General features: G+C 34.3%; 1 pseudogene; it reads left to right on the top strand.

The window, feature by feature from the left end:
- Positions 1-12,275: 12,275 nt before the first annotated feature.
- LOC132020922 (NADH dehydrogenase [ubiquinone] 1 alpha subcomplex subunit 5-like) lies at positions 12,276-12,618 on the top strand (annotated as a pseudogene).
- Positions 12,619-25,661: the final 13,043 nt, after the last annotated feature.

The following is a 25,661-nucleotide window of genomic DNA, read 5'->3' as shown; positions in this document are numbered from 1 at the left end:
TTTTCTCGGATTATTTCAAAAGAGTTGGTGGACTTTGGACAAATCTTAGTGATTATCAAAGCTGGCTGATGTCCTTGAGGTTTAATTGTTCTATTCTTTCTATAAATGCATATGTTTTAGAATGTTTACAGTAAAAGGTTAAATATAGAAAATGGCAGGCTATGGTTGCAATTAATGGCTTTCCACTTTGTTGTTTGGCTTTGGTAATTGTTTCTCCTCTTTTAAAGAATCACAATTTCCATTATGTATAGATCATCTCTGGTATAATATTTAATCAGAATTTAAGAATCAGTGTGTTGATAGACTAACATTAACAATTCTGCAAAGTATTTTCTTATTTTGGCATTCATAAGATCACTATACCATTCACCAATTTGATTTGAGAAGAAATAAATATTGCAGTTCTTTGAGCATATTTTACCCAATTTAAAATGCCATCAACTAACTGTAAGTCACACCATTACTTTATGTATCACTAAGAAAGAACTCTGCCAATTAAACCACTCAAAATACTCTCATCCCTTTATTTTATTTTGTTTTTTTTTACTTCTGCTTTATTAAAAACTAGGATGATTTAGAAATTATGTGTATCATTAGAAATCATGTGCTTGAGTGCACACATAAAAGTGAAATTTAAAACAAAATAAATCGGTGAAAGTATTCTTTTTTTTTTAAAGATTTTATTTATTTATTTGATAGAGATCATAAGTAGGCAGAGAGGCAGGCTGGAGGGTGCAAGCAGGCTCCCTGCTGAGCAGAGAGCCCAATGTGGGGCTCAATCCCAGGACCCTGAGATCATGACCTGAGCCAAAGGCAGAGGTTTAACCCACTGAGCCACCCTGGCACCCCTGGTCAAAGTATTCTTAAAAATTATTTACTTCCTAGGCTGATTAGAAAGTGTTAGAGTCTACAACTTTGCACACAATATCGACCTCCCACGTCATGAAGAGCACTGATTATGCAGCATTTCTTGGGAGTGCTCATTCTTGTATCCAGGAATTTTTTTCCAAGCTGCTGACACCTATTCTGTAAATCTGTATTGTGTATCTATATGTAAATCCTACATATATAGTATTATTTCCCCAACTTTTTGTGTTGAAAATTATCAAGTCCACAGGAAAGTTGAAAAATTATGCAATGAATTCCTGTAAACCCTGATATATTGTGTAATATTACACAGCTGCTTTATCTTCCTCTCCCCATTAGGACTTTGATGGACCATCTGCAAATAAGTTATAGTCATCATGATATGTCACTTAAACTTCTTAATGTGCATCTCCTATGAGGAGAACATTATCCAAAATAATCACAATAGGATAGTGATCCTATTAAAAAAATTCACATTAAATCAGTAATACATTCAATCCATATTTAATCTTCCCTGATTGTTCCTAGATGGTAACTGTCTGTTCTCTTGATCCAAGGTTCAATCAAGTTGGTTATTACATCTGTAAGTTTCTTCTATTCTGATACAGTTTCTCACACTGTGCATGTTTGTGTTTGTGCGTGTGTGTATATCTGTATGTGGTTTGTATATGTCATTAACTTTGTTGGAGAGTCCAGGCCTGTCTTATAGAATACCTCACATTATGGATTTGCCTGAAAATTTCCTCATGATTTTTTTCAGGTTAAACATTTTTGATAAAATGCTATATAGGTGATGTTATATATGTCTAATTGCATCACATCTGGAGGCAAATAGTGTAAGTTTGTTCCACTATTAGTATTGTTAAGCTTAATTACTTGGTTAATCCGGTGTCTACTACAACCTCATTATAAAGGTAACATTTCACTTAAAAACTAGTAAGACAACTATCATATGATCTCCCTGATATGAGGAAGTGGAGATGTAACATGGTGGGGGGGTTGAGGGGTAGGAAAAGAATAAATGAATAAGAGACAATCTCACAAAACAAACTGAGGGTTGCTGGGGGGTGGGGGATTGGGAGAAGGTAGCCGGGTTATGGACATTGGGGGCGGTATGAGCTATGGTGAATGCTGTGAAGTGTGTAAACCGGGAGAATCACAGAACTGTACCCCTTAGGGCTAAAAATACATTATATGTTTATAAAAATTTTTTTTTAATAATTAATAAAAAAAACTAGTAAGCATCTATTGAGAAGTACTCCAAGATATTGTCAGTATCCCATTCCCTCAGCAAGATATTGTCAATAACCAATTCCTCAGCAGCCTATTGTATAATAGTTTTAGTATTCATTAATATCTTCTGTGTAAATCAATCATTATGCTAGAAGCTAGAAACCATTCTGCAAGTTTTGAAACAGGTGTTTCTTGATCTTGTCCAAAAATATCAACAAAGATATATATTCAACAATTAGGATTCACAATACTTCCAATAGTCTCTATATGATACATCACTTAAATTACTAGGAGCTTTTAATTGTTCCCTCAGTCATCAATGATAATGACCAGGTTTATACTTTCACAGCAATGACAATTACTATATGAACTTGTCTGGTGAACAGAGAGGGTAAGATTGTCATAGACATGTTCCTTCCCTGCCTCAGCACCAACATTTGTTCTTAAATTCAGCTAAGAAAAAATTAAAATCCAAACTCTCAACTAAGCAAGAGTTTAATAGCAATTAAAAAAAAAGAAAAGCATACTTTTAAGATGGAAGAGCAGACAGGACCAGGGGTGACAACTATGTCAGGGTTAGGGTTGTCTTGTTTTTTATACTTGCATGGGTTATGGTTCATAGCTACAGTGGTCTCTGACTGAGACCAGTCATCTAAGGGACTTCTCCTATGGGTCAGGAGGGGAAGTTTTTGGCCCTATGTGGTACCTGTTGGAAATGGTCATGGCATCTCTCCTCTGTGGGGATCAGGGGGATGGTCCAAACCTCAAAGTAAAAGTTTTATAATGAATCTGTAGGTTACTGTAGGGCAGCAATTACAGGAGGAACCCATGAGTATCCCCCCAGGATTTTTCTGGGCTGTTTAGAACCTGGTTTCTGCCCTTTTAATGTCAGAAAGCATTTGTTCCCTGCTTACAGCTAGTTAACTGCCTACTCTATCAAGATGTCACATAGATGGTAAAATGTGAAAAAAGAAAAAGGAAAGAATTCATCTCAGAATGGATAAAGCAGGGCAATTCTGATTTTCACAAAGTAATACTACATGGTTTTCCTAAATATTTTTAGAAATGTCATAAAGAAGAGATTAATTAGCAAATTAATAAATTAGATGAATTAGTGAATGAGTGTACAAGTGATGGAATGTATTCTTAAATAAGTGCATGTGTGACATCAAAAGTCAAATATGTTGTTATGGAAGTTCAATCATAAGAATGATTTGAAGACTTAATACATGCTATAGTGAAAGATCCTGGCAAAGACAATACTGAGACAGGGATTAGCATGCAAGATGTTTATTAGGAAAAGCTTTTGGGATTAATAGCTGTGGGGGAAGGGAAGGATGCCTCAGGTGATTAGCACAACTGGGTTGCATTGCAGTCACAAACAAAGGCCTTGGTAGAGGCCCCTGGGAGTGGGCATGACCTTGAGAAAGGTGGTCTTTTTTCTGTCAAGGACAATTCCGAGAGAGATCTCATAGCTAAAGGAATGAACATTTTAGTTCTGAAGAGGGTATGGGTGACACATCACTGCATCACTACAATATATTTGGACACTAACAGGCAAGGATTTATGGAGTCAGTAGATTTGAGTTGCATATAAATATATGTAATAGGGACTTATATGTAATAGATTGCTTGAAGAAGATGATTTAACATTGTAATTTAAATAAATTATTTCAAAAAATTTAACATGTATAATCATACCATACAAAATTAAACTTTAGTTTTTATCCACAGTTTTGATACACATTATACATGACAATGTTGTTTCTATCATGGGTAAATTAACATACTATAGTGTCTAATATTATGGTGCATATACAGCAGGAAAAATTTTATACTTATTTGTCTATTAGTTAATATCTTCCAAGTTTGCACTCCTGATATCCTGGTTTGTCTGCTTATTTGTTTGATGGATTTGTTAAATGAGATATCCCATTAAGGGTAAATTAACAAGTTATTATGAAACCTTGTATGACATTAGAAGTTTTGTATAATTTTGGTGAGTGTTCACTGATGTTCGTCTATCTTGAGAACACAAAAATACAAAAGTACAATTAAATTAAGCTATAGATGTAGACAGTTTCTGGGTTTTTTTTGTTCATTTATTTAATTAATCTTTTCCCTAAAAATACTATGGGCAGAGGTTAGGTAGTAAATATATAATAAAGAACTAAGTTTGACAAAGAAACAATTTTAAAAAAAGGGGGGGTAGATTATTACCATGGCAATAGGTCTGTAGAAACACAAAAAGAAAGCATCAAAATCTACGTGGCTGAATGAAACTTTCCAAGGTGTTATCATCTTCATTAAATCTGAAAAGAGAGTAGGAGCCAGCTAGGCAAAGAAGGGGGTATGTTAAGTGCATAGGTGACAGAGTTGGTTGAGTGCCGGACTCTTGGTTTCAGCTGGGGTCGTGATCTCAAGCCCCACGTCTGGCTCCAAGCTCAGCACAGTCTTTTTTTTTTTTTTTTTTTTTTTTTTTTAAGATTTTATTTATTTATTTGACAGACAAAAGTAAGTGTCAAGAAGGCAGAGAGGCAGGCAGAGGGGTGGGTGTGAAGATCACAAGTAGGCAGAGAGGCGGGGAGGGGAGAAGCAGACTCCCTGCTGAACAGAGAGCCAGATGTATGGCTCAATCCCAGGACCCTGAGACCATGACCTGAGCCGAAGGCAGAGGCTTAATTCTCTGAGCCACCTACGCACCCCAACACAGAGTCTTCTTGAGATTCTCTCTCCCTATCCCTTTGCCCCCCTCATCTGTGATTTCTCTCTCTCAAATAAATAAATCTTAAAAAAAAAAAAAAGAAAGATAAATGATGGAGATAGAGGAAAAAACTTTTGGAGGTAATAGGCATTTATTATGCATAAGATACCCACCCAAGCAATTTACATTAACATTTACATATTATAATAATCAAAACAACTCTATTAATCATATCCTATGATTGCTTTTCCTTTATAGATGAGGGTTCTGAGGCTTAGAGAGAGAAGGAATAATCCACATACCCATACAAGTCAGTAGTGGAGCTCAGGTTTGCACCTATAGGGAGGCAGGGAGGTATGAAACAACATTGTATTGAGAGAGAAGTTGAGGGGCACATGGGTGGCACAGTCAGTTAAGCATCTGAATCTTGATTTTGGCTCATGTTGTGATCTCATGGTAGTGACACTAAATCCTGCATACAGCTCAGGGTCTGCCCTAGATCTTTGCCTCCCTCTGCCCCTCTGGCTCATGCTCTCTCTTGGTCTCTTTCTCTCTCTCTGAAATAAATAAATAAATCTTTAAAAAAGAGAGGAGAGAGAGAGAGAGACTGCGAGTTCAGGAAAAGAAATTTAAGAGGTAGTCTGAAGCCAAATCATGGAATCTCTATGTTGAGTTAATCAGGATAATCATCTGGATAGATGAGTGATAAGATTATATTTGCTTTCTAGAAAGATTACTTTGATATAGAATGAAGAATACACTGCCATCAGGAAATGACTGCAGAGTTGTAAGTTGTAAGCAATGAGTGCTGGAAATAAAGCAGTGGCAGAATTAAGGAAAAAGCAGACAGATTTTTTTAAATTAATGAAGTTTTGAAAATAACAGCACTTGGTTTTCCATTAGCAAAAGAGTGCCAGTGGAAGAACAGAATCTACCAGGCTCCAGATTTCTGGCTTGAGAAATTGGATGGATGAATGGATTCAATAGGTAACCTAAATACCAAAAGTGTTTGCAAGGAAAATGATTCTTAAATTTTTAAAATATTATACCCTAAAATGACAGTGTTTTTCCTAGAATATCAATGTTACTATTTCTTAAGATCTTTTGACATGATTTCAGTTTGAGCTTAAGGTTTCTGTTTCCATTGCTTCGTTTCTTTCAATGTTTCAATATGCTGCAGACCTAACTTCGTTGTTTTCTCCCCATCTTTCCCTCTTTTCTATGATACTCCAAGAGTTGGGAGAAACTTTTTGACAAATCATCTCTCCTTGGGTATCAGTTAACTATTATAGTGAGACAAATTATGCTGCAACCCAAAGCTTATGTAACAATGGGCATTTATTACGTTATTTAGGTTCTGTGAGTTTGGGAACAGCTTAGCTAAGTGGCCTGACAGCATTTTTCATAAGGTTGCTATCACGATGTTGGCCAGGGCTGCAGTCATCAGAGGGCTTACTGGGGCTGGAGGGTCTGCTTTCCAAGATGGTCACTCACGTGGCTATTGGCCACGTTTTTTTGCCATGTGAATCTCTTCATGGGTCTGCTTGACATGGTATCCTTGTGATGTAGGCAATTGGCTTCCCTTAGAGCAAGAGAATGAGCATGGAGAAAGCTATAATGCCTTTTAAAATCCAGTCTTGGAAGTCACGTGCAATTAATTCTACCACACTCTTTAGAAGTGAATCACTACATCCAGTCCACTATCAAGGGGAAGGGAAATAATGTACTTTTGTTAATAATAGTATATCAATATTGGCTCACAGATAATAACAGATGTACCAACACTGGTGCAAGATGTTAAATATGGGGGAACTGGGACAAAGGGAGAGGTGATGTGGGAACTTGCTGTACTTTTTGCTCAATTTTTTGCGAACCTAATATTATCTTTAAGAAGTAAAGTTTAATAAATTTTAAAAAGAAAATTGGAGACACTGGATGAAATGGAAATTCAATTTTGTATAGCAAGTGACTAAATACCAAATATAGGGGAAGGAAGGAAAGAGGGAAGGAAGGAAAGAAAGAAAGAAGGAAAGAAGGGATGGATTATGGTTACCTTTTTAAAATTTTTAAATATTTGTTCCTCTTGACTAATTGCTGCACCATCAATACCAGACTGTGATAATTATATATCTATCTATATATTTGAACAGAATTTAATTTTATAAGACACTCTGAGGTCTAAAGAAGATTCTAGTATGTCAGGCAGTATTTTCATGATTCACTGCCTTGAGAAGCTTTCTATCTCCCACCATTTCATAATAAAAGAGTATCATACAACTTGGTAATTCACAAGGCTCTGGATTCAGGCTAAACAAGTTTAAACCTGGTTCCATCATTTAATTAAATTACAGTGTAATGTCAGGTAATTAGTCTTAGCACATAATAAACATTTAGTGTTACCTACTACAACAGTTTTGCCTTTAAAGCCTTAATGTTAACTAGACTTAATAAAAGGATCTAGTTTAAATTTCTTAACTATAGCTTTCCTAGGATATTTCTAACAGAATCCTTTTCATCAATATTGTTCCCATTTAGAAAACCCCTTTCTACTTCAAATAGAAATATTCCATTTCATATCTCTCAGATTCTCTATAAAACTAGTTTAGCATTCAATCTCTGTTATCTTCCTTACAGAACAGAAAATTGGAAATACCTGTGTTTTTTTACTTTGGCCAACATGGGGGCAAGTGCAGTGCAGCAGGATCTGCATAAGCAAACCATTGAACCCAAACCCATAAATGCTGCACCATGAAGCTACCTAAATGGCAACCTCAGCAAAACCATCCCCAGAAAGGCTGTAAAAAATTTAATTAAGATTGTATTTTGGGAAATATGAGTTTCAGAACACTGATTCCTGCATTCACATACATTACATGAAAAGCTTCCCTCCCTTGATGAAGTACTGAACTCAAACCCCTGAGAAGCTTGGCTATGAGAAGCAATACGCATTCCCAACAGGAGGTCTTTCAATTTCAGTTTTCCAGTTACAGCAACCCTGAATCCACAAATTTCAGTGATGGTTATTAATAGATAAATGACATTAGTTGTATGCTTTCTGTTTTCCACTGTCACAGAAACTTATGATTTCCCCCTTTCCATGACCAATCTTTCTTTCATTAATTTATCTAATGTATGTTTGAGAAATTTTAAATGATTGAACTGAAAAAGGAGGAAATACATTTCTTTCTGGTGACACTTAAGATTCTAGGTCTAAAGACAAGGATTTATTTTATTTTATTTTATCATTTTATTTTATATACAAGGTACTGAAAATGCAGGAGCTATTAATTGATAATGTCTCTGTCACACATAAACCTAATTTACTTCTATTAACTAGTTTCACTAATAACATAAATCACAAAGACTATTTATTCCTTCATCTGAAATACGATTGATTAGATTTCCATCTCTGTATGACATTTTTTAATACCAGATATGCATCCTACTTTTCTGGAGCACTCAAAATAGCTTAATAATTCTCTGCAAACTGAGTTGCCAAAGCTACACTGGAATTTTGATGTTTCCATTAATAAAAGATACATGCCCGCAGGAGGTACAGATTTGTGATCTCAGGATCCAGAGTTTAGGGGCAAAGGGAAAATGGCTTGCATCTGTACAATGATTAAATGTATGTTCAGAAAGAGGAACTCTAAAGTGTCTATACAGATTTAACAAGACCTATTTGGACCTGGGGCTTGCCCCTGCAGGGTGTTTTTTGATAGCTTTATCTATGTCAGACACTGAGGCTCTATCCATTCTCACTTGTCAATATGCTATGGTAGCTTCGGAGGTGGAAACAGGGAGATGGTGGGTCACAGGAAGAGAAACCTGAACGTCAGGGAGCCATTGCACCAAGTTCATACATAACCTAACCAAAATGCAGTGTCAGGGAAAACAAACAAACAAACAAAATAAAACAGAAAGCACACACACACACACACAAATCAAATGTCAGGAAAAAAAATTTAAATGATGCCAATTAAGCCTAAAAATAGAATCTGTAACTAGTAAGGAACTGAAATTTCTTAAAAGAAAAATAGAAGTAAACATAGGTAAAAATCAAATATAAGTCCTATGCATTTGCCTCCTGGGCAGGGTAGGAGAGAGAGCACCCTGAAAGTATAGACCTGAATACAAAAAGAATCTGTAGATACTGTTATCTCCATGGAGGTTTATTGTGCTTTAGAGAGTCATTTAACAAAAACCTGTCAATTCATACAATTTAGTCTTTAATTGTTTTAATCAATACAATTTATATTGTGCCTTTTCTATGCATAAGGCACTATACTAGATTTACAAAACAAGAATCAGTTGAGTACTGAGCTTCTTTTTTTGTGAATTAAAGAGACTTTATTTTTGTTCTTATAAAAACAAGTACTAATTATAAATATCTAGAAAAAATAAGCCCAAAATCATGAATGTCTAGAAATAACCACTATTGACATTGTGGGATATATTATTTTGGCTACCAAATATATGTATATATGTGTGTGTATGAGTGTCTGTGTCTATATAAATACATACACACACACACACACATATATAGTATATGTAATACATTTATAATGTATATGTAATATATATACACATACACACATAGACCCATGCACATGCACAAACATAGAGCGTTCGTTTGCTAAGGCTACCCTAACAAAATATCATAACTAAATGACTTAAACAACAGAAATTTATTTTCTCTAAGTTCTGGGTACTAGAAGCCCAAGAGTAAGATGCAGGCAAGTCTGTTTTTTTTCTGAGGCCTCTCTTTTGGCTTACAAATGGCTGCCTTCTCACTCTGTTCTCACATGGCTTCTTCTGGGTATGTCTGTGTCCCTGCGTTACTTTGTCCAAATTCCCTCTTCTTATAAGAATATCAGTCAGATTGGATTAACCTAATAGACTCATTTTAATGTAATAATCTCTTTTAAGTTTCAATCCCCAAATGTATTCACATTCTGAGGTTCTGGGGGTTAGAGCTTCAAATTATGAATGTTGAGGGGACACAGTTCAGCCTATAACATATATACATATGTATATACATACAGAGAGAGAGGGAGATTTCTATTTTCATATAAAAATGAGACCATATTAGGCACCCTAATGTGCTTGTTCATCTCTCTCCATTGATATATTTTTATCATATTCAATTAGTATGATTGTGTAATTAGATCACTGTATAACTTTGAGATAATTTATTTACTTAGTTGCTATTATTCAACACTTAGATTATTTATGATTACTTAATACATATATAAATTATATATCTAAGCTCTATAATAAACCTACTATCACTTGGAATTTTGAGGGTATTTTTCCTTAGAAGCAATTACTAAAAATGGAATTGCTGGATTAAAGGGTATACACATGATACTTTTTTTAAATAGCTCTTTAGAAAAGTTTTATTTTTTTATTTTTTTATTATTATTATTTTTTAAAGATTTTACTTATTTATTCGACAGAGAGAGATCACAAGTAGGCAGAGAGGCAGGCAGAGAGAGAGAGAGAGAGAAGGAAGCAGGCTCCCTGCTGAGCAGAGAGCCCGATGCGGGACTCGATCCCAAGACCCTGAGATCATGACCTGAGCCCAAGGCAGCGGCTTAACCCACTGAGCCACCCAGGCGCCCCTAGAAAAGTTTTATTAACTTGTAACAGAAGTTTGGCTACTTTCCAACATCCTGATTATACTATTAGTAATTATTTTAGTCTTTGAAAATATGATAGATGGAAAATACTATTTTGGTTTTGTATTATTTGCATTTCTTTCCTTGTTATTGAATCCAAACATCTTTTTATTCATTTATTGTCCACTTTAATTCATTAATTTAAATTCCATGCTGTGTCTTTTGCTCAAAATTCCATTAAGATATTCCTTTTTTACTTACCAACTTGAAAGAAATGTTTACATATCAGAATTGGGTATTTGCATATAGACACTAGATTTTTTTTTGGATTTGTGGTTTGCTTTCTAGTACCGTTTATAGTGATTTTCTGAAAAATTCTGAATTTTTTTTTTTATCTCCTGCTTTTATTTAAGGCTTTCGTTGTTATGGTTTCTGCCAATTTATGAACTTTTTCCTATAGTTCTACAGTTGGTCATGCATAGGAAGGCCTGACCCCACAGGATAACTGTTCATATATTCAGCAATTTGCATCAAACATTTTATGGATTTTTTGGTAGTTTTTAATTTAGTTACGGTTGAAGTATGTAATAACAATGAATGTTGTCCATAAAATATGGAATAGCTTGTTTTGTCATACCACTAAATAAATAGTTCACTTTTTACTTAATGGTTTGATGAGCTATAATATTGTATAAGCTTAAAATATGAAGAGCTTATAATATTGTATTTTAATACCATAATACTATGGCTTGAGGGGTCATATACTGATTTTTATCTATACTTGTCTCAATTTATTTTAAGATTATGGTCTGTTTCTAGTCTACTATAATTTTTCTAAGATTTATTTAATTATTTTAGAGAGAGAGAGAGAGAGAAAGAGAGCATACACATGAAGAGTGTTGGGACAGAGGGAGAGAATCTTCAAGCAGACTACTCACTAAGTGCAGAGCCCAGTGTGGGGTTGATCTCATGACCCAGGAAATCATGACTGGCACTCAAACCAAGAGTCAGACCCTCAACTGACTGAAACACCTAGGTGCTCCTAGTCTAACCTGCTTTTAGAAAAATGCTATTTATTTGTTATATCTTCATCATATGTTTTAATATGTGATAGGACAAATTATTACGTTTTTTCAAAAATTTCCTAACCATATTCTTTCATGTTTATTCTTCAAGATTAAGTATGATTTTATCAAAAATTAAACTATACCAAGAGTTTTTAATTAGAATTATATCTGAATATTAATTTTTGAAGATTTATACATTTAAATTATTTTGTCTTACCATCCAGGAAAAGAGCATGCACCTTCTTTTATTCAGCTCTTATTCTATGACAGTCAGTGTAGTTTCATAATTACATTTGTCTTATATGTCTTTTATTAAGTTTATTCTTAAATAATTTATAGATTATTTGCTATTGTGAATATAATGATTATTTTTCTATTATATTTTCTAACTACTATACAGAAAAGCTATTATATTTTGGTGTATTTACTAAATAAGTAGACGCCTATTTAAATTTTTATTAATTCAAATGATTTTGCAATTGATTACCTTATGTTTTCTATAATATAAAAAAAAATAGTAACTAATGGCAGGTTCATTCCAAAGTGAATGAATTTTTATTTCTTTTTATTCTCTTTTTATACCTGCTATGATTTTCAGAACAGTGTTCATTGTAGAGATGAAAGCGGGCATTGGTATTTTGTTCTTGTTATTAACAGTATACTTCCATTCAGCATGATATCTGCTCTTGGTTCAGATAAAACATCTTATTACATAACTATACCTAGTAACCATGGATTTAGTGTTTTAAAAAATTTTGTAAGAATGGATGCTGAATGGCTATCATGGTGGGTTTGCTGAAGACCACTGGCCTTGTGGGATTGGCTTTATCTGAAAGTCCACACAAAATGCTAAGAATATTGTACATAAAGATTTGATGTTCTTAAGCAAATTCCTAAAAATGCAGCATATAGAAAGTATACAGAACAGGTTACAAATGAGGAGCTAAGTATAGTTAAAGCAGAACCAGGTATTAAGAAATTAGAAGACCGAGTTCGGGGAGGCTACCTAGAAGAGGTGATTCTTCAGGCTAAAATGAACTAGGTCGGCAAGAAAATGATACAGATGAAACCATGGGAGCCCTTAGTGGAAAAGCCTCCTGCCAACCAATGGAAATGGACAATATAGTTAACATTAAATGACTAGTGTGTTGATGGGAAACTAATGTAATTAAATGTTCTGTTATATTAAAAAAATAAAAGAGTGGTTGCTGGGGTGCCTGGGTGGCTCAGTGGGTTAAGCCACTGCCTTCGGCTCAGGTCATGATCCCAGGACCCTGGGATCAAGTCCCGCATTGGGCTCTCTGCTCAGCCGGGAGCCTGCTTCCCTCTCTCTCTCTCTGCCTGCCTCTCTGTCTACTTGTAATCTCTGTCTGTCAAATAAACAAATAAAAATCTTAAAAAAAAAAAAAAAGAGTGGTTGCTGAATTATAGCTAATGTTTGTTTTTTAATTAGTCACATGGTCATGCAGTCTTCTCACTAATATGAGGAATCACATTACTACATTTGCCAATGTTTAATGAGACTTACATTCTTGGACTAAGTAAAATTTATTATGTGTAATCTTCTTTTTTGTCCTGTTATTTTTAATTAAGGTAATATTTGAAACATGTAAAATAACTTAAGCAATGTATGTGTAAGTTACAAAACACAACTTCAAAAAACACTCCCAGGTGTCTGGGTGGCTCAGTCGTTAAGTGGTGGCCTTTGGCTCAGGGATCAAGTCCCACATTGACCTCCTTGCTCAGAGTGGAGCCTACTTTTCCTATACCCCTTCACCCTGCTTGTGATTTCTCTCTTGCACTCAGATAAACATTTTTTTTTAATATTAAAAAAAAAAAAACACTCTCAACAAATCTCCACCCAGGCTAGGAATAAGAGCATTTCCAATATCTATGTATTATCAGTCCCTTGTCTGTGTCCTACCAAACCAACCACTATTTTGAATTGCATTATGTACTACGTTCTTCAAGTACACTCTGGTTGAACATGCTAATGACTTTTTTAGAAATGTTTTATCCTATATTCATCTATATTCATTTGGGAATATATAGTGTTCTTTTCTATGCTATCTTAGTAATGTTTAGAAGTATCAAGCCTCAGGAAATTGAAAAGCTTTTAATATTATCCTAATTTCATAGAATTTATCTGTTCCTTGAATGCTTGACAGAGCTCATTTTTAAAACCAACGTTTTGGGAATGAATTCTTTTGTGACTTGTCTCATTCTTTATACTTTTTATTCTACTAAGGAGTGTTTTACTTTGTTATTTATTTTGTTTGGGGGTTTTCTTTTTAACTCTTACTGCTTAACTTATACTGATTTATATTTCATACATAAGATACACACACACACATACATTAGCTCAAAATTTAAATTAATATTTGCTTTTTATTAATGATGTCTATGTAGTCTAATTCCTAATACCAGAACATGAATTTTCATTTGGCTTTCTTATTAGATTTTCTACCTCTGGAGTTTAGCTATAATTCTATTAAAGTCTCCATCTTAATCTATTAATTTTTCCTGTATTTATTGTTTTATTCCTTTTTAGAATTACTACTTAATAATCATTTTGTGGTACTTAATTGGTAAAGTATAAGACAAATATATTATACCCTCTTACTTTGAGATCTTATAGTTTATCCATATATTTATACAAGTTATTCCTTTCAATGTGATATAATACTTCAGGTTCATAGTGATACATTTCTGCTTATCTTCATTGTAAATTATATCTTCTATTTCAAAATAACTTTCTTTTCTCACATTTAATATGTGTCTACTTTGAGCTCTTCTTTGTTTGATGTTGGTATTGCTCACCTGCTTTCTGTTGGTTTTCATTTACCTTGTATAGCATGATCTGTCCTACATTTTCAACATTGTTCTTTCATTTTTGTTTGAAGAGTGATGTCTTCGTGACAGAATATATATGAACTTTCTTTCTATTAATATACAGTCCTAATTTTTCAATAGAGTAATTTTTACCTACATTTATTTTAATAATTGTGGTTTTTAATTTCAGTCTTCTCATGTTTTTCTTTATTAGAAAGTTTTATTTACTTTTTTATATTTTTCCATATTAATTCATTAGATCATTCAAAATATTTATTAAGTACCCATGTGCCAAACACCATTGCCCAACTTGTACTTCCCCTTATGATAACTGTAATTGTGATAGCCAACATTTACTAAAGGGTTTCCATAAAATAGATATAGTCCCCAAATTTCAACATATATTAGCAGATTTAATGCAGCATTAAGTTGGTACCATTAATATACTCATCTTGAAAAGGGAAAATGTGATGAAAAATATTCAGAGACCACTCAAGGTGAGTAGTTCATAAGTGATGGAGTAGGGAAATGGTTTTGGATAGCCTTACTCCAGAGGTATGGTTTGGAAGTTCTGTTTCTACTTTTATTCCACTGGGTATTTCATCTTTAAGCATATTTGCACTTGTATTAGCAACATGAAAACAGAAGCAAAATTTGTGTTTTTTTTTTTTAAACTTCCATCACTATCTTTTTCCTAAGAGTCTAGGTCCAACTCATCCTGTAGACCCTAAATTCCACTCTCTGTCTTTTCCACCACACACCTGGCACACAGTAAATAATTGTGAATGTTGCATAGATGTATAGCCATCAGATTTACCTACTTGGTTTACTTATTTACCTATTTGGTTTTGTGAGATATCCAACTTGCTCTTCATTGCTTCCATTGAGTTATTTAATTTCTTAAATGTTCTTCATCTCCTATTTACATATTTTCAAGTGACTCCATTTTGATATAGTTAAAACTGTCACTTGAATCTCAATTTTTTTTCCATTCCCTGTAGTAAGTAACTATGTTTCTGATTTGCTTGAATGACTATTCTATTTAGAATATATCCTTTAAACAGAGATCTGAGAACAGAACATCTCATGATTTCACTTTACAAGATTTGGGTAAATATTTGAATTTTTTTTATCCAAAAAAAAGAAAAAAACCAGTATTGCATGAATTATAGCTAGAATATCTAGACAAACTATAAGAATGTTACATAGTTTTGTTTAGCAAAACTACATAAATGGATCAATGACGCTATAAAATATTTATACCTTAAGTATTTACTATCCCACAGCTTTAGATAATCCCATTTTATATATAAGAAAACAGAAAAGGGTACCAAATAATTAATCATTTGAAATGCAAGAATTGTCTCGACAGTCAGCAGTCACACACCATCACCATCCCCCTCAGTACACATAAACTGGGTCATAATCTCCTCACCTCGTTGATATACTCAGTGTAGCCATTGTACACACATGACAATACTCTGTTCTGCTGATTTTCTCCCTACCTATGAATAGTACATTATTGGCTCTTTTTCTCCTTCTCAATAACATGTCATTTATATCATTTGCTAAGTGTTTCATATGGGTTTTAGGAACTCCATAGCCAGAATATTTTTGTTAACTAGACAAAGAACATGGCTCTTTTCAAATTGCAGGTTAAGTATCCTGTTTGGGGTTGGTACAGAAAGAACAGGCAGAGAAATGCCCTCTTGGCTGGAAGAAGGGGAAAGAATTGAGTACACATTATAAAAGCAATTATTCCCTTTGCTGTAGAGTGTACAGAGAGAAAAGTAAGAAGGCCAAAGAATTACTAAAAAGGAATTTGCTGCTTCAGTGACCCTGTTAGATACCTGTTAAGACCTTTTGCTTTCTCTACCGTTTCTAACTAAATCTCAGCAAAAAAGAGAAATCTAAAGAAATGGTGGGAATTATGTTAGAACTGGGCATTTTCTTCTTCAGTGTCACTGTAGCTGTTATTCCCCAGCAGCATAATTGTAACTAATTAGAATCTAGTTAGATACAGAGACAGCATTAAAACCCTTTGCTTATTTTTTCTCCCTTGATGGTCAGAGTTTGTACTTCTATCTGTCCAGGGCAGGGAAAGTTTCAGTTTCACAATCACTTTTCAGATTTAGTTTTATCTGTTCATTTTTTCTTCCAAATAATCTGCACAGATTTTGACATTTTGCTGTGGACCATGTGAATCACTTCCAACATGCACTGCCAGGTTAACCACTGAGTCCACTCAAGGCGAAATAAAGCACATCTATTACCCCAGTAGCTCTAATTGCAAGATAGCCAGAGGGTATCCATTTGGTCTATAATTAGGTCATTTCTCTCTCATCCCCTGCAAGTGTGTATAATTATAAATTAATTTAAAATCCCACTGTGAGAAAAGAAATTCTCTGTAATATAAAGGAAAGACAAAAGCTGCAGGAAGTATATCTTTAAAAACATTTTTTGGCATTTCCTTCAAAATTGATCCTTGAGCTGGTTTTTCATTCTACTATTCATTTTCCTGGCTAGGAGTTTCATCATTGTACATTTAAATTTTGGGTCAATTTAAAGTTATACTGCAGCCTTACGGTTTTGATACTTCTTGCAGAATTTACATTTAGCAGATCAAAACTATTCTTTGAGGAAATAAAACCCATTGAGAAACCAGCCTCTGAGTGATCTTAAAGGTGTGGCTCTGTGCAGGCCCTGACATGAGAACTTGTTATGTTCAACATTTTTCTTTCTAAGTGCCATACATTGCCCCTTTTGACACTCGCCTTTCTGTTTTCACAATAAAAATGTTATGTGTTATACCAGGTAAGATAAAACATTTAGAAAAAAAAAAAAGACTTATACTGTATACTGCAGTAGCTGTTCTTTTAATCTGTTTGGCTGAGCTGCTATTTTACTTATGTTATCCAAAACCGTGGTTAAATGTATTATCCCGCACACTTTCAGAGAGAGGATACAGGTAAAAACATGCATGTTTGACAACAAGATAACCTTAAGCAAGCTATTGAGGCAATGTTTTGACTTGCTAGACTTCTTGTTTCTGTCAGGGAATCAATCTTTTTCGTGGACTTGGGGAAAATGTGGCAGGTGTTGCCTAGGCCAAGACAGTGTACATAACACCCAAACTACAAATGTGACCTTTTTAAATTTCCTAAACATGAGAGAGAGAGAGAACAAGCAAAAGAGAAATGTTCTGGCATCAGAAGAAGAGGTATTGTATTCAAGTAATTTATCTAAGAATATTCTGATGAATCCATTATATCCTTATAGAATGTGAAAAATTGTGTCTTTTAAATAATTATTTTACTAATTCACAAAGACCTTTATCTGCTTCTGACATTATAGTAAAAGGATAATGATAGTAACATTTCACAATTAGACAGTGTTCTAAGTTCTTGACATTCAGATCTCCCTGTGAGGTATATACAGACAAGGAAAGTGAGGCACAGGAGATTAAGAAATATGATCAAGGCCTACCCAGAAGGTCACTGGAATTTGGGCATTCAGGTTTGAGAGTACTGTGCTATTCACATGATACTATGCCAGGGTAATAGGAATGAAGCATGACCAGCCAGATGTCAAATATTTTATGGACTTAATTCAGCAATAACTTCTTAAATCTAGTGATAGCATATGACAAAGTTTGCCATTCAAGAGTGTATCTCTAGGCACAGAATACCAAAAGATACTTCATACCATCAGGGAATTCCATAGTTAAAAACTGCAGAATCTACTTCTAATCAACTAAGCCTAGTTTTGTGCTTATTTGGCAACCAAATGAAAGTAAAAATGGAATGCTACTGAAATCATCCCCATCATCAAAGTCTTTAAACTATCAACAAGATATTCTGTCATAAAAATAAACAGTAAAGAGGATTTTAGCATACACAGAGGAGGAAAGTCCACAAAAGATCAAATAATGGAAAAAAATGTACAACCTGTGTTGGTTTTTTTTTTTTAATTTTCAGAAATTCATAATTCTTACTTCCACTGGTTTAAGATTTTAAAGACATTTGGATTTAATTAATAACACTGGATTTTATATTTTATGAGAATATAATATTCCTAATCTATTTCCATCAAATCACTAACAATCGGGTGTTAGGAAACTTCTGTAAAGGGCCAGATAGCAAATATTTTAGGCTTTGTGATATGGAATCTGTCACACCACACCTACTCTATCATTGCAACACAAAAGCTGCCATAGATGGTATGTTAATAAATGAGTAGGGCTGTGTTCCAATAAAACTTTATTTATAAAAACTATTGGTTGGCCATATTAAGAATGCAGAATGTAGTTTGCCAACCCTAGATTTATACCATAGAAAGATCATGTATATTTTTCTCACCTATCTTCTAGTAAATAAGAATATATTTATAAATCAAATTATTTTTTCAACATGATAGTAAACTTTAAACAAGACCATTTCTATTAAAAAAAAAAAAACCTTCCAGATTTTACCCAGTAATATAATAGTTCTGCAATTTTCCTCTAATATATAATCACTGTGGATTACATTCCATTTTAATTAATTGATATTAACTAATTAATTGATATTCAGACCCAACCAGAGTTCTAGAAGACTAAGAGGTGCTCTCTAGTCTTCTACGCAGCTGAGAGATCTGAGCCAACACTAGATGATGTTATACTTGACTCTGTAAGTGTTATCAGTGTGGTCTGTGGATCCACTGAACATCAAATGCAAAACAAAATTACCTACAGCATGGCAACCAGAACTTTTGCATCCCTTACCTCTGCCTGCAACTTTCCTGATGAAAATGTACTCATAGTATTCAACCCAAGTTCTGGAACAAACCAAACTAAAGAGGTTTGTTTAAGCCAACGTATTTTACTAAATTCTTCCTGGAGAGGGAACAGGGGAATAAAGAGGTAAAATTGTCTGGCATAAGGGAATTCGACCCTGTGTCTCTAATCGGCTTTAGATTTGGGCTACCCGTTTTTCCTGTCTTCTGTAAATGGTAAAACTTTAATGATTTCTTAATGAATAAGTGGGTCAGAAATTTTTGAACAAATTTATTGGATATGGCTGTGCTTTGTATCTATGATAAATCTTACTTTTCAGTAATTTTTTTTTTCAGATGACTGGAAAGATTTACAGGTGACTCTTGAAAAAACAAACACAATGAAACACTCTTTTTAGGAACATTGACAGAAGGGCTTCAGTTTTTTTCTAACTAGATGCATTATTAAAATGATCATTTCTGAATATAAACTATGCCCAATAAATATAAAGAAATTTGTTCTAAAAATGGTCAGTTGATCTTAGAACCATGTTTTCTTTTCTTCTTCTTCCCTTGTCCAATACAGATAGAGTGCTATTTTCCTATGAACACCTCAGAGTGTCTATTTATCTCAAATTAAATCATAGAATTCTTGAAAGAAAATCACTAGGTTTTGTTAAATTATATAATCAGTACCTTTAGGACACTAAAAATAATTTAAAAACAAACATAAATTATCATTCCAAAAAGTGTAGGAAATAAGACCACATATTTTTGTGATTTTCTCCTGGTATTGGTTAACTCCTCATGAGCCCTCTGATTAGAGGCAGTCCTCTTTGGAGTATACCTACAAAGGCTTAGCTGTTAACACTAACATCTGCACCTCAGTCCTTCTTGTCTATTTGCCCAGATAGGTCAAAATCACAGCAGCTTAGGAAAACTGAAGAGGCTTGGAAACTCCACAAATATAGCAAGGTGCTCCTTATTCTGTGGGGAATGAAACAGAAATCTGGCAGGAGGTCAGAAGAATTCATTAGCTAGGCAGTGCAACACAGCCACTGTGAGGCAGGGAGAGTGGATTTAGAGCAAAAGGCTAATTACTCCAGTACCCAGCTCAATCTCCTGCTAGATTTACTGCTAATTAATTTTCTCTTCATTTTTACCTATCCAGCCAGTGAATCATCGGCTATGACTCACTTTCTGCTTTTCCCTTCTGTAACCATCACCAGTTTCTGCTCTATTAGCAAATTGCCCTTTGAGTTTCTCTTTTCTAAAGGTTGGTTGCCTGGGCGATCTCACTTTCTTGACCTTGGAAAGGCCTTTAAGCAAAAGGACTCAGGGCAGTAAGCTGCAATCAGTTAAAAACAACAAAATGAAGACATAATAATGAATAAAGGGGTTTTTAGTTACTTTTTTCTTTTGTTTCCCTCATAAGGAAAGAAAATTATTTTTTCATGTTACATTTTTTCTATTTCTTGAACTGTTCATGTAGACAAGGCATATTTCTAGGACTAGTGCTGGTCAGGGAAGTAAATGCCTGTGAATAACCACCTAGAGGGCATGGACAGCATTGATGGAGAGACAGAGAAATAAAATAATTCCAAATGCCGTTATTTGGATTCTGTGAAGATTTACAAATATGTCTTATTTTAACTAAATATCAACACCCTTAAACAGGTAAGAAAATAAGGCAGGCCGATGTTTATATGTACCATCTAATACTTCTTAAGAATTGCTATCTGTGAAAATAACTGTGCAGACACCTGGGAGGCTCAGTCCATTAATCGTCTGCCTTTTGCTCAGGTCATGACCCCAGGGTCCTGGGATTGAGTCCTGCATCAGGCTCCCTGCTCAGCGGGAACCCTGCTTTTCCCTCTGCCTGCTGTTCCCCCTGCTTGCGCTCTCTCTATCCGACTGACAAATAAATAAATAAAATCTTAAAGAAAAAAAGAAAGAAAAGAAAAGAAAAAATAACAACTGAGATACAAGTTTGCTATGCTAGAACTACAGCAATGCTCCAACAGCACCAACTAACAGTTTTCTGTAAACCAAAAGGAAGTTTCAGGAAGTATATTTGTTTGTTTATTTCAAGAAGGATATTTTTATAATATGCCTTATGTGTTTTCTATGTGCTCCCAGATGGCATACAATTCTACTATTAGCCTCATTAGGTAATTAGCTCTACTAGTAGCTACTATTAGCTCTACAAAAGCTCATTAGACATGTGAGCTTTTTTAATGGAAATATCATGGTTTTGAATCCAAGCTGTATTAAATTTACTTTCCGGAGGCAAAATCTGTGGATTAATACATATCAGTTATGAATTTAGGATTAGAAAGAATTAGAAAATGGATCAAGAAATTAATAAAAAATAAGGCTACAAAAATATTGTAGAAGAAAACAAGAAGATGTTCTTAAACTCCTAAGTATTAAATACTGCCTTTAGAAACAAGCTTTACAGGGGCGCCTGGGTGGCTCAGTGGGTTAAAGCCTCTGCTTTCGGCTCAGGTCATGATCCCAGAGTCCTGGGATAGAGGCCCGCATCGGGCTCTCTGCTCATCAGGGGGCTTGCTTCCTCCTCTCTCTCTCTGCCTGCCTCTCTGCTTACTTGTGATATCTGTCTGTCAAATAAATAAATAAAATCTTAAAAATAAAAGAAATAAGCTTTCCAGACTGTTCATGGTGGTCCCTATATAATGTTGGCAAAACTGTTCAAACAGCATGACACTTTATAGGTCATGGATTCTTGCCATCCATTCCATGGAAGCAGGATGTTGAAGACTTGCTGTCTTGCCTAAAAATCAAAGCCCAGTCATAATGGGGAGGGTGGCATTCTTGTGGGTTTGCCACAGGTCAGTTATTAGGGCTTATTTATTACACATCAGCTATATCAACTGAACAAACTTAACTTCCTAGATTAAGTCTTTGTATTTTTGTGTTTGTTTGTTTGTTTATTTTCATGATGTCATTCTCAACACTTCTCTCTCCTCCGATCCCTACTATATTATACTTCAGAAGGACATGGGTATCTTTAGGGAGGTAAATGAGGGAATTTTGCAAAGTTTTCTGGGCAATGAGTAATACATAAAAATATTAATGACAATTAAGATGAGAGCACTCTACTCTTACAATTACCTAAATAAACCACTTCAGAATCAATAAGCTAGGATAGCATGACTTTCATGAAATAATCATAAAAAACATAGGTATCATCAAAATATCTGCACATGGCACCATAATTAAGCTTTAGATGACTACATATATTTCACATTTAATAACAAACTATTTTCAGATGCTATAAAATTATCTAGATTTGTCAGCTTAATATAACTTAATAAGATTTTTATGGTATTGATGATATTTTAGAGGCAAATAAATGAGTTCATCAATAATTATTATGGCATCTTCATCACAACAATTTAGAAATGTAAATGGCCCATAAAGTTATGGTTTATATTAAGGAGCCCCTGAGTTCTGGTTCAGCTCATGAGAGATAAGTTAGTATTTGGAAACAGAAGGTGGAGGAAGATATGGAGGAAGTTAACTAATACATCCTAACAATACCAAGAGACTAAGAAACCAACTATGATGAAGGCTGGAAGGATTTCTAAGGGGCTAGAATAATCCTAGTCTACCTCTGAAAATTACACCTGCTCTGAGAAAAGTATTCAGGGGTTTGGATCCAGAATTGAGTAGATCCAACATATTCATATCATTCAGTTAGTCATGCCCGAAGCTAAGGAGATCTCAGAGTATTTGTAGAATGGGTTAGAAACAGAGCATAGGTTTTAAAATGAAGTATAATTCACTCAGACTTCTTTACCCCTAATGAATCTTAACATTAAACACCCAGCTAAATGTCATATCCAAGGTCAATTGTAAACATGTACATGGTAGTTATGAAAGATTCTTAGAAAATAGATTTAAACAAACTTGTCTTCTTTTATTATCTATCTGAAAGAGAAAGCATTTAGTCTATGAAAAAAGGCTGCACTCTTACTTACAAATAGTTCGGATAAATAAAAAAAAAGAGTTGGTCCTGCTAGTCTCAGAAATTAAGTAGCATGAAAATAACAGAGATTTTAAACTGCAGATTTTAGACTGAGCTTGGGTGGGTGTGTTTTGCCTTGAATCCCTTCCCATCACTTACAAGTTATGGCATTACGGGTAACTCTTTTTATTTCTCAAGCTATAATTTTCTCCTCTGAAAAGCAAATCCAAAGATACTTAACTTGCAGTAAAGATTAAATAGGATAATGTATGACCTGCCTAAGAAATAGTGCATAATCAAGAATGACCCACCATTATGTCTTCACATAATGGAGATGGATATTATAAAATTGAGGAAGTAAATTATATTTATATGTCAAAAAAGACTTTCATGATTTACTCAAAATATCTGTAGACATCTAAGAATATAATTTCTTAGAAATTAACTGAAAGCTGCCATGAGCTTAAATAGAAGATCTTTTAAATAAGAGAAAATTCAGCTTTATAGTAACATGGATTTATGTTACCATAAATAACTGAAACAAGCAAGAGAAATGATATACATATGTTGGCTTATTTTTCAAAAAAACAGAAATATAAATATCTGGTTAAATTTGTCCAATCATTTTAAATGAAAATGTCACATTATCTCAGTAGTTAGTATATTCATGAGCATACCTACTACAAGATACTCTTTCTAGGTTTTAATCACTACAACTAAAATTTTACTATTCCTGATTATGTTACTCCCTTTTGTTTTATTCCACCCTGCCACCACTAAATAACTTGTAGAAACTTGTAGAAACAAACAGAAGGTGGAGGAAGATCCTTCCAGCCTTCATCATAGTTGATTTCTTAGTCTCTTGGTATTGTTAGGATGTATTAGTTAACTTCCTCCATATCTTCCTCCACCTTCTGTTAGTTTCTATCTATCAGATAGATAACTTGTGGAAAATAACTTGCATGGTTATCTTAACAATTTCTTAGGAAATTTTTAACAACCAAATATAGACAAAATTTCTATCTACTTTGCTGATTCACATTCCCACATTTTAAAAATAGATCACTTTGTAGTTCTAATCCTCTCCATTCCAGGTAAGACTACCCTTGTCCATAAGTAGGGTGAGAAGTCATCTCCTCTCTTACATAATGAGAAAACATTTCACATACAAAGATTTTGCTTCTTTGTCTAAAACTGTCCACAAATGATAAATTTCAGATAGATATTTCAGATATTTAAGGCAACTATGAAAGCTACGAGTTTACCTGAAAGGTATTACACATTAAACTATCAAAGGCCCTTTCTTGCCAAAATATTGGACCTAAGGGAATTAATATGGAAAGGAAGGAAGGAAAGAAGGAAGGAAGGAAAACTTAGCATTGGGTGCTACTGGAACGATTCTTAAATCATGACACAAGTTCCTGAAGGGAAGAATAGAGTAGCATGCAATGTGGCTGAAAGGTCCCAAAGAAAACCCAGCCACTTCATAATTTAGTCTTGGGCCAAAACTGATCCCACTAATGTCCATTCTTTCAGTGCCCTTTTATTTTATACACCTGCTTCTTAAGCAAGAGGAGGATGTGTGTGCAGCCTTTGCCTGCTTCCCTTTACCAACACTAATCTCACAGCTTGATGCTAAAGCCAATTATTTGACTAGAACCATGAATCCTAACAGCTACTGTGGAGTTAACATCATGGGGAAAATATAGAACTATTTAGCTGCAAGAAATCTATAACCTAGTTTGTGCTCAGCCTCTAGGCAATAAGAGCCCACTGACAATTCCTAGTAGTGTGGACATTCTTCTTACAGAGCTTTAGGTAAGAAGCTTTAAAAGCTTCTCTTTTCAGTATTTTACTACCCTATTACCAGAAAAATATTCTTTAAAAAAAGTCCTTCTGGTACAATTTAAGCCAATTTCCTTTTGTCTGGAGGTCAAGTGAAACCAGGTGAATTGCCTGAGAAAGTATAAACTTCATACGTTTATAGACTCTTCATAGTGTTGGGAAGATCCTGAGAGATCATTTAGTTCATCTCCCTTATTTTTCATCTGGGGATAAAAATGTAGGGATATAGTTACTTGACCAAATCACAAGTCCCTATGAGCTTTAATCATATGCAATATAAATGATTCTAAGTCATTAATCCCTGGATTTACAAGCCTTTTCCAATAAAATAGATAAGCTCAAACAAAATGAACAGTTTAGTCAACAGAACACCTGAGTTCTAATGCTGCCTCTGCCACTTAATGTTGCAACTTTAGGCAAGTTTATTTCATTTACCCTTTAATTTCCTCATCTGTAAAATGGCATCAATGATAACACTGGGCTTACAAAGCAGCAATGAGAAGGGGCACCTGGGTGGTGCAGTTGGTTAAGCACCCAACTCTTGGTTTCAGCTCACATCATAATCTCAGACTCTTGAGGTTTAGCCATGGTCAGGCTTTGGGCTCAGCATAGAGTCTGCCTAGGACTCTCTCTGTGCCTCCCTTCTCTTTATCTCTCTTTATCTCTCAAGTAAATAAATAGATTTTTTTTTTAAGTTGTGATGATGATTAAACAATCCCATGAACAATAATAATAGTTACTATGTTTTT

The sequence above is a fragment of the Mustela nigripes genome, chromosome 6, assembly GCF_022355385.1.
Source record: "Mustela nigripes isolate SB6536 chromosome 6, MUSNIG.SB6536, whole genome shotgun sequence".
Classification (NCBI taxonomy): domain Eukaryota; kingdom Metazoa; phylum Chordata; class Mammalia; order Carnivora; family Mustelidae; genus Mustela; species Mustela nigripes.
Note: the sequence above shows the minus strand (reverse complement) of the source record. Positions and strands in the feature narration are given on the sequence as shown.